The sequence below is a fragment of the Mustela putorius genome, unplaced genomic scaffold (assembly GCF_011764305.1).
Source record: "Mustela putorius furo isolate JIRA1106 unplaced genomic scaffold, ASM1176430v1.1 tig00537342_pilon_pilon_pilon, whole genome shotgun sequence".
In the NCBI taxonomy this organism is placed as follows: Eukaryota; Metazoa; Chordata; class Mammalia; order Carnivora; family Mustelidae; genus Mustela; species Mustela putorius.
This window is the reverse complement of record NW_025422464.1, coordinates 155,985-166,289: the sequence shown is the minus strand read 5'-3', so window position 1 is coordinate 166,289 and position 10,305 is coordinate 155,985. Positions and strand designations below refer to the sequence as shown.

Here is a 10,305-nt window from a genome sequence, read left to right as displayed (position 1 = left end):
TTACACACTTCACAGCACTCACCAAAGCACATACCCTCCCCAAAGTCCATAATCCCACTCCCCTTCTCCCAACCCCCTTCCCCCCAGCAACCCTCAGTTTGTTCTGTGAGATCAAGAGTCACTTATGGTTTGTTTCCCTCCCAATCCCATCTTGTTTCATTGATTCTTCTCCTACCCACTTAAGCCCCCATGTTGCATCACCACTTCCTCATATCAGGGAGATCATATGATAGTTGTCTTTCTCTGCTTGACTTATTTCGCTAAGCATGATACGCTCTAGTTCCATCCATGTTGTCGCAAGTGGCAAGATTTCATTTCTTTTGATGGCTGCATAGTATTCCATTGTGTATATATATACCACATCTTCTTGATCCATTCATCTGTTGATGGACATCTAGGTTCTTTCCATAGTTTGGCTATTGTGGACATTGCTGCTATAAACATTCGGGTGCATGTGACCCTTTGGATCACTACGTTTGTATCTTTAGGTAAATACCCAATAGTGCAATTGCTGGGTCATAGGGCAGTTCTATTTTCAACATTTTGAGGAACCTCCATGCTGTTTTCCAGAGTGGCTGCACCAGCTTGCATTCCCACCAACAGTGTAGGAGGGTTCCCCTTTCTCCACATCCTCGCCAGCATCTGTCATTTCCTGACTTGTTTATTTTAGCCATTCTGACTGGTGTCTTCCCAAGCCTTCTTAACCCTTTCTATTCTTTCTTTGATCTCTCGCTCTTCACGTTTTCGCTCGTATTTTCTCCGATGTTCAGCAATTTTGGGGCCCTTGGTTGAACTTCTTTAAGCATCGCACTAGCATCTTCATCATAATCCAGTTTGCAAGCAAGGGCAAGATCATGTGCTGCTTCTTCCCAATGGCCCAGAAGTCTATGTGCTTTCCCGCGCCACTTATAAGGCTGAGCTGAATCAGGATTTATTTCAATAGCTCTGTCACAGTCTCGAATGGCAGCATTTGGCTTCTGTAATTTGATGAAGACACTGGCTCTCTTGGCATACAGAATGGCCAAGCGAGGATTTAGTTTGATGGCATCTGTGAACAAGTCAATGGCTTTCTGTAGTTCACCATCTTTAGGGCATCAATGGCAGCTACTTTTTTATCATTTGCCTGATCCATCATTTCCTCGGTTATCTCTGCATTTTCATCTCCCATTTCTTGAGGGGCATCAGTATCTGGTTCAATCACACCTTCATTGTCAATTTCTAGATCACTCTCCTCACTTGATGGTTCATCTGTCTTTATGTTTTCCTCCGCCTTCTTACTATCTAGTTTTTCTTCCTTGATACTGTCTTCTGATTTAGTTTTATGAGTGGCAGGTGGTATTTTACCCCCCATGCTCTCCACCCACTCCCGCAGGAAATGCATTTCCTCGGTGTGCAGAACGCTCGGATCCTGCTTACACATTTTCACGAAAGCCCGAAGCTCGCTTACTTTGCGGGGGTCCATGGTCCAGAGGCAGTGGCAGGCGGCAGGTGCGGCTGGGGTTGCGACCCGATTCCAGGCGCGGGTACTAGCTCAGCGTGATCGTGTAGAAGGCAAGGCAGAACAGACTAGTCAAATGCCTTTCATGAGGAACTTGTTCCACTATATCTTCTAGACTTCTTTCTTTCACCTCCCCTTCAAGGATTCCAATAATTCTGACGTTGGAACGTTTCATGGCATCATTTCTTTCCCTGATTCTGTTTTCATGGTTTCTAAGCTGTTTGTTCCAGGCTTCCTCCTGATCCTTTCTATCTGTTTGTCCTCCAGATCACTAATTCTATCTTCTGTCCCAGTTACTCTAGCGTTGAGAGAATTTAGATTAGATTGGAAGTCATTGAGAGCATTGTGAAGCTCATCACTGGTAGCTTTCAGATCAGCCCTAATATTGAAAACATGATCTCTGGTCATTTTCAGTTCGACTCTAATCAAATCCATTTGGTCACCTATAGCTTTTTCCAACCTTGCTATTGCATGGATAATTGTTAGCCTGAATTCTCTTTCAGGCATATTGTCTATGTTGATAGCCATTGGCTCTGTTGCAGAAGGTCCATCCTCTGTATTTTTCTTCTGTTGGGCATTTGTCCTCCTAGTCATTTTGTGAGAGATGGCTGAACGGGTGTAGCTGGGTGTATCGACTGTGGTGCAGTCAAGGTGCACCCTGGAATGCTTCTGAGAAATCAGGGTTCCCCACCCAAATGAGAGGAAAAAGAAAAGGAAAAGAAAAAAAGAGAGGGAGAGATACAGGAAAGAAAGGTGTTATAAAAGAGAAGGTTCAGCCCAAATGGGCCCCAAGGTAAGATTTATGAAGTAATACAAACAAAAACAGACAAACAAAAAGACTGATAAAAGTATATGACAAGATAAAAGAAATAATATATATATTTGCATACATCTATGCAAATAAAGGAAGAACCTTGTCAAAAAGGACCCCAAGTATAAGATTTATATACTATCAGGACAAACACAAAAACACAGAAATACTGGTGGAAGAAAAGATGGGAGAGTGGTTGTAAATTCTCAGTGTGGGTGAGGAAGGTTGTTTTTATTCTTCCTGGATGTATCTTGATATCTTTGTTAAAGGACTCAACTTTCCTAATATAAGGGGGGATTAGGAATTGGTTTACCTATAGGGGTGGCATTGTTTGGGGAAAGGGGATTACATTGAAGTTTAACTCTATATGAATATTAGAAAATAAAAATTTAAAAAAGGAATAAACTAGGCTAAACTAAACTAAAATTTTAAAAAAAGATATTTTAAAAATAGAAATGCAAAAGGAAAACACAGGTGTATGTATCAAAAAGTTCAGGTTAGAGGTTATTATGGAATTTGATGTACTGGACATCTCACTGTGATGGTAAATAGGTTAAAATTATCTATATAATATTTAAAAATTAACTATGTAAAAAAAAAAATGAGCCAGAATAGTGGGATCAAATTAGTAATAAAAATTGTCCTATGACATGGGGGCTTAAGTGGGTAGGAGAAGAATCAATGAAACAAGATGGGATTGGGAGGGAGACAAACCATAAGTGACTCTTAATCTTACAAAACAAACTGAGGGTTGCTGGGGGGAGGGGGGTTGGTCGAAGGGGGGTGGGGTTATGGACATTGGGAGGGTATGTGCTTTGGTGAGTGCTGTGAAGTGTGTAAACCTGGTGATTCACAGACCTGTAACCCTGGGGATAAAAATACATGTTTATAAAAAAAATTAAAAATAAATAAATTAATTAATTTAAAAAAATTGTCCTATGAAGTAGTGGTGGTTGTTCTATTGTCATCCTTTTTTTTTTTTTCCCTTTCCTGATTGGTTTTCTGGGGAAGGGGCCTGCCACGTGGGTTTTCAGTCAATGATGTTCTCTCAGTTAAGTCCTCCTGCCCCCCTTAAGGGGGTGGGCTCTGAGGAAACTGGTTTTTTTCAGGCTTTTGTTCTCTGGAGGTTTTTATATCTGTTCATTTTTGTTTTTCTCTCTCGCCTTGACCGTTTTTGATGGTTTTGTAGGTTTAGGGGAAAGCAAACTGCACCCTTACCTCCCTCCCAGAGAGAAGCCTCAGTCTGGCTGTGGAGCCCCAATAAATCCCCCCTTGGCCTCTGGCAGAGCAGGTTCCCAGTCGTGGTCCCTGGGGACTCAGGATTTTTTGTTTGTACCCAAAACCACGGCAGCTTTGACTGTCTGGGCAGTTCCAGACTTCCAGAGAAGTTCCAAGCATCAATCACACACTGAGATTTTCCCGCTGGCCCGGGCTGGGAGTGCCTGGTCTTTCCAGTCCGAGAGCACCGGGCTGGCGTTTGTGTGCACTCTCTCATGGGAGGGCGTGGGGCACGATTCAGACTCTGTGATGGCACAGCAGGCCACTCACGTGGGGACAGCAAAAAGGCTGTGCTTCTGTTGGCTGGCGAGGCTCCCGGCCCCTCACAGGAGCCGGGCGCCATGCATTCTCAGCTGCGCTGATGGTTCAGGGACCGAGACCTCATTTCTCTGCCACACTCTCTCTGACTCTGTGCCAGGGGTGGCTGTCTGAGGACTTAAGCCCCGACCCTAACACCCCGATTCCCGCAATTCCCCCCACCCCCCATGATCTTTTGCTCTTTTTGAGTGCTTTCTACCAGACTCCCAAGTTAATGCTGGTCCTCTGGCACAGAGCACTCTCGTATTGGGATATTACTTTCCAACGGGTCACCTCTGGTGGCTCCCTCCCCCTTTTATTTGTTTTCTGATATCAGTCTGACTTTCCCACTCTGCTTTACCTGCCCACTGGCGTCTTCTGCTGCAGTAGAGATCAAGATATGTATAATTCTGATCTCAGGCTGATTTCGTGGGTGATCGGAGTTCTTTGGAAGGTAATCAGCTCACTTTAGGGTACAGGTTGAAAGGGCGCCTCCTCCTACTTCCCTACCATCTTGTCTCCCCCCAAAATATCTATATGTATTTTAAAAATGAGCCAGAATAGTGGGAACAAAATAAAAATAAAAGTTGTACTATGAAGTAGTGGTAGTTGTTCTCTTGTAGTCTTTTTTTTTTCCTTTCCGCGTTGGTTTTGGGGGGGCGGGCAGGGAGCCTGCCACATGTGTTTTCAGTCAATTTTGTTCCCTGAGTTCAGTCCTCCCAACCCCTCAAGGGGCTGGGCTCTGAGGAAACTGGTTTTTTCAGGCTTTTGTTCTCTGGAGGTTTTTATATTTGTTCACTTTGGGTTTTGGTTTTTTTCTCGCCTTGACCGCTTTTGATGGTTTTTGTAGGTTTAGAGGAAGAGAGACTACACCCCTGACCTCCCTCTCTAAGAGAAGCCTCAGTCTGGCTGCAGAGCCCAAATAAATTCCCCCTTGGCTGCTGGCAGAGCAGGTTCCGAGTCGTGGTCCCTGGGGACACAGGATCTTCTGTTTATACCCAAAACCACCGCAGCGGCGGCTGTCTGGGCAGCTCCAGACCACCAGAGAGGTTCCAATCAGCGATTGCACACTGAGATTTCCCCGCCGGCCCAGGCTGGGAGTGCCTGGCCTTTCTGGGTCTAAGAGTGCTGGGCTTGTGCACACCTCTCTCAGGGGAGTGTCTGGGGTGTGCTCACAGGGCGCTTGCCTCAGGCTCGGTGGAATGGCAAGGGTCTAAGAGTGAGGGTCGGGGGGATGGTGCGTCTCAGGCTCTGTAGCACTTGTCCTCTGGCTCTGGAGCCTTTGCCTTCTGGCGAGGCTCCCAGCAACTCACAGGAGCCAGACCCCACGCGTTCACGGGCGCGCTGACAGCTGCACTCTCTTGGGCTCAGCACCAAGGGAGGCTGTCCTGGATGTGGGGACTTAAGCCCCTGTCCCTAGCCACCCTGATTTCTGCAATTTCCCCTGTGATCCTTTGCTCTCTTTGAGTACTTTCAACCAAACTTCAAGTTAATGCTGGTCCCCAGACACAGGGCACTCTCGGATTGGGGTATTACTTTCAAATTGCCTCTGGTCGCTCCCTCCCCCTTTCATTTATCTTCCCATAACAGTCCACCATTCCCACTCTGCTTTACCTGCCCACTGGCATCTTCTGCCCCTGTAGAGATCCAGACATGTATAATTCTGATCACAGGCTGTTTTCATGGGTGATAGGAATTCTTTGGTAGGTAATCAGTTCACTTAGGGTACAGGTTGAAAAGGTGCCTCCTCCTATTTCCCTGACATCCTGTCTCTCCCCAACAACTCCTGTTTTTAGAAGATAGAGATGATATCAAATATATGCGTGGCCATGTCTCTGATGTGTAAAAACAAGTCTGTGGATAATGCAACATTCAGGGAACAACAAATTTCTCAAGAGAGAAGCTCTCTAGCACATATGTGTTTATACAACAGGAAATTCTCCTATCCTTCCATCTGGGAAACAAGTCTGTGGAGACACATTTAAGGAAGATCTTGCTTTCTGAAGATGGCAGTGTTTTCAAATGGTGCTGTGGAAAGAGGCAACCCACAGAATGGGAGAAGATATTTGCAAATGACAGTACAGACAAAACGTTGATATCTAGGATCTATAATGAACTCCTCAAACTCAACACACACAAAACAGACTATAATATCAAAAAGTGGGCAGAAGACATGAACAGACACTTCTCCAATGAAGACATACAAATGGCTATCAGACACATGAAAAAATGTTCAACATCACTAGCCCTCAGGGAGGTTAAATTAAAACCACTTTGAGATATCACCTTACACCAGTTAGAATGGCCAAAATTAGCAAGACAGGAAACAACATGTGTTGGAGGGGATGTGGAGAAAGGGGAACCCTCTTCCACTGTTGGTGGGAATGCAAGTTGGCACAGCCACTTTGGAGAACAGTATAGAGATTCCTCAAGAAATAGAACTGCCCTATGGCCCTGCAGTTGCACTCCTGGGTATTTACCCCAATGGTACAGATGTCATGAAAAGAAGGGTCATCTATACCCCAATGTTTATAACAGCAATGGCCACGGTTGCCAAACTGTGGAACGAACCAAGATGCCCTTCAATGGACGAATGAATAAGGAAGATGTGGTCCATATACACTATGGGGTATTATGCCTCCATCAGAAAGGACAAATACCCAACTTTTGTAGCAACATAGATGGGACTGGAAGAGATTATGCTGAGTGAAATAAGTCAAGCAGAGAGAGTCAGTTATTGTATGGTTTCACTTATTTATGGAGCATAAAAAATAGCATGGAGGACCTGGGGAGTTAGAGAGGAGAAGGGAGTTGGGGGAAATTGGAATGGGAGGTGAATCATGAGAGACTATGGACTCTGAAAAACAGTTCTGAGGGGTTTGAAGTGGCAGTGGGGTGAGAGGTCGGGGTACCAGGTGGTGGGTATTATAGAGGTCACGGATTGCATGGAGCACTGGGTGTGGTGCAAAAATAATGAATACTGTTATGCTGAAAATAAATAAAAAATAAAATTTAAAAAAAGAAGAGCTAGTATGCTCAAGGGGAAAACTTTAGAGAGTGAGCATTAGATGTGGATATTAGAAAGAAGGAATTACGAAGGAAGTTTCTAGCTTTTGAATACTGGATAAATATGGTGACATTAACAGGTTACCAATTGAGCAAATTTTCAACATGGTGAATTCTCATGGTATAGGACAAAGTGTTTGTATTAACAATACTAATAAAAGTACTATTTAAATTGGAAAAAATGGTTCTGTGGAATCATAAGGAAACAGCTGCAGATTTAACTCTAACAAACAGTTCTGTGGAGAATGTATCTCTCAATTAATTCTTGTCTCCAGAAGATAAAGGGGATATCATATATATGTGTGGTAGTATAGGGAAGTTGACAGGTCCCTGAAGCATACAAACAGATCTCTGGAGAGCTGAACTTTCATCAAACAACATGTTTCTTCAAGGGAGAAATCTTCTAATATCTATGTGTTTAACTAACAGGAAAGTGCCTTATCCTTCCCTCTGCGAAAGAAGTCTGTAGAGAACACAATGTTCAAGCAACCTCTTGCTTTTGGAAGGGAGAAGCATTTTCAAATGGATGTATGAAATAGAGCAAATCGCCTCAGATTTTACTCTGAGTAAAATGGAGTAATGAGACTATGGAGAATGGTACTCTCAACTAATCGGTATTTCCATATGATAGATTAGATATCAAATAGATGTGTGGTAGAGTAGGGAATGTGCTATGTCCCTGACACACAGACACAAGTCTTGAGCAATTTCAACAAACTATATTTTTCAAGGGAGAAACCTTCTAGCATGTATGTTTTTAAGCAACAAAAATGTGCCCAGTTCTTACTTATGTGAAGGAAGTCAGTGTAAAACACAACTTTCAAGGAACTCTTACTGTTGGATTTGTGGTATAAAATTGTACTTGGCCTGACTCGTAATTCTCAAATAGGGAATAGAGACAGAGCTTGAGTTCAAGAATATTTTTTCCTGAGAACACGTAAGTGGAGGAAAGTGGAGGGAGAGGATAATTTCATGACTATGGACAAGTTGGGAGAATGGAAAAAAGGACACTATGGAGCAGAGGGCCAGGTAGCCACCATTGGGTGTCCCACACTGCATTACCTCCTTGACCAATTTATTGTCATCAAGGCACTCTCCGGTTTGACTCTCAAGAGGGATGGGTTTAATCCAAGTCGGTGAGTGGCCGCTCCTACCAATAGATAATGTGGGGCTGTAAAATTCAGTGTAGAAAATTGGTTGTGGTCACTCCAGTTCAGAAAGGGGTCTAAGTGGCAATTTTAGGGTACAGTTACCTACCTCTTCCTCCCCCAAAATAAATTAACAACCACCTTGGTTTGGAGTGTGGACTTTGGAACTGAGTTTTGTTATTTGCATTGTGGAACTTTTGTAGGGGCAAATGATTTAGCTTGGCATTTCCCCCGTTCAAACTGGGATTTAAAAAGAAATGGTGGTCAAGAGAGGATAAGTAACAGTAAGGCTGGCATTTTGTAGCCATCCACTACATATCAGGCATGACTGTTACTAGGTCTTACAAGGTGGTGGGGAACACATGCTCATTGGTCAGATTTCTTGGATTAATAATTTTGGTCGTCACTTACGTAGACTTTGGACAAGTTGTTTTAACTTCTCTGTTCCTTCATCGTTAAGAATGGGAATTACAGAAGTATCTACTATATTTCAATCACTGCTTAGCCATGTTAAGTAGAGTATTTTAGATATTTTAACACCCAGTAGTGTGTTGAATTCAGCAAGCAGGAGATTCGTTATACCGTCAGTCCTTTCAGGGAAGTGTTCCAGTGGCAGGGAAACTCTCCCGGAAGTGTTAGCTGGACTCTAGCCATGAGTGTCACTGATGCAGAGCAGCTCAGGCCAGGGACTCCTTAGTTTGCTGCCATTCTGGCAAACTTGCTGGATTGGAACACATTGCGTTCCTCTGTGCTAGTTGCTAGTGCCTGTAAAGATCCCAGTTGGCAGCACTGAACTGAGATTTTAGAGGAGCTCCTGCCACAGCCCTTGTCCTACTCTGCCTCGTGGGACTTTTCTGTGTAATTTCCTATGGCCCAGGGCATTGGCTCTGCCTTATCCTAGTTTCCCTTAACAGTGCTTGATACAGTATCTTTACAGGAACAGAGCTAATGTGCAGACCAATAATAAAGGAATGTTGGAAAGATGGGTAATTGACGGGCAAAGTTGAATCTAATTTTGAATTTTGGAGAGTTCAGGTCCTGTAACATTAATTTGAGAAACTCTCTTACTTTACCTCCATTTTATCTTTAATACAATCTTGAAATAGAATAATCTTGTGAATTGTGAAGATGGTTAAAGCTAAGGATATAATAATTTCAGTATCATTTTCCTTATCGCTTGCCTGAATTATCTGGCTTTTACTTCTGATACTTGATAGGGTTTTAGATTCTTAAACTCTTTGTGGACTCAGAATGTCTGTCTTTCCAAGAATCTGATGAATTAGCTTAGTGTAATATCTCTACACAAAACTTGAGATCCAGGACACTCTTTGATACAGTTTAGGGGAGAAGCTGGTCCCATCCTTCCTTTGCTCCCTCTAGCTGAAATAAATGGCACTGCAGAATTTGAAAGAGTTCAGAGTGTGGTGGCATCTGAAGTTCCCATGTGCTGCTTCCTCTGAAATTGAGATCAAGTTTGTTGTTATTCTGGTAATATGAAACTCCTCCTGGCTTGGTTCCTGCTGCTGCCACTGTAAGGGCTTCTGCTATATCAGTTCTGCTATAATCAAGCATTGCTGCTGTCAGCAAGACATGCACAGCTATCGGCTGGATGAAGCAAGTGCGTTGATGAGGGAGGGGAAGAACAATATAAAATACTTTAGTGGTGGTTCTAGGAATGCACATAGAATTTAAATTTGCAATTGTATTGATTCACAGATGACAAAGAAAATTAAAAAACTGGAAAAAGAAATGATAATATGGCGTACCAAATGGGAAAATAATAATAAAGTACTTCTGCAAATGGCTGAAGAGGTGAGAAGTCTTTGCCTGAATGAACAGTGAACATTCATTTATTTCAGTAGTCAGGCAGGCTGGAACTTCTAGAGGTTTCCTTATATGATCTCTTGCCTGCAGTAAGTTAGGTTGTCTTAGGTGAAAGTTCAAAATTCTTTCCCTAACCTCTTAGCTCAGGGTTGTGTTATAGATACCTATAAAGTAACTAGATTTTGCTTTCCTCTACAGCAAACCTAGCTTACACAGACTTAACACTTGTTAAACTGGATGCACCCCACCCCACCCCACCCCCACCAATAGCTTATGATTCATTAGATCGGACGTGTGTCCTCAAATTTTGTATTTCTAACAAGTGTCCAGCCTATGTTCCTATTACTGGTTCAGAAGTCCACAACTTGAGAATCCCAACTTTT

At 43.2% G+C, this 10,305-nt stretch overlaps 2 pseudogenes; one reads left to right on the top strand and one right to left on the bottom strand.

Moving 5' to 3' along the window:
• Positions 1-688: 688 nt before the first annotated feature.
• Positions 689-1,477, bottom strand: LOC123390398 (annotated as a pseudogene).
• An 8,421-nt stretch (positions 1,478-9,898) lies between these two features.
• The window catches only part of LOC123390395, a 54,767-nt pseudogene continuing 54,360 nt past the window's right edge, over positions 9,899-10,305 (top strand).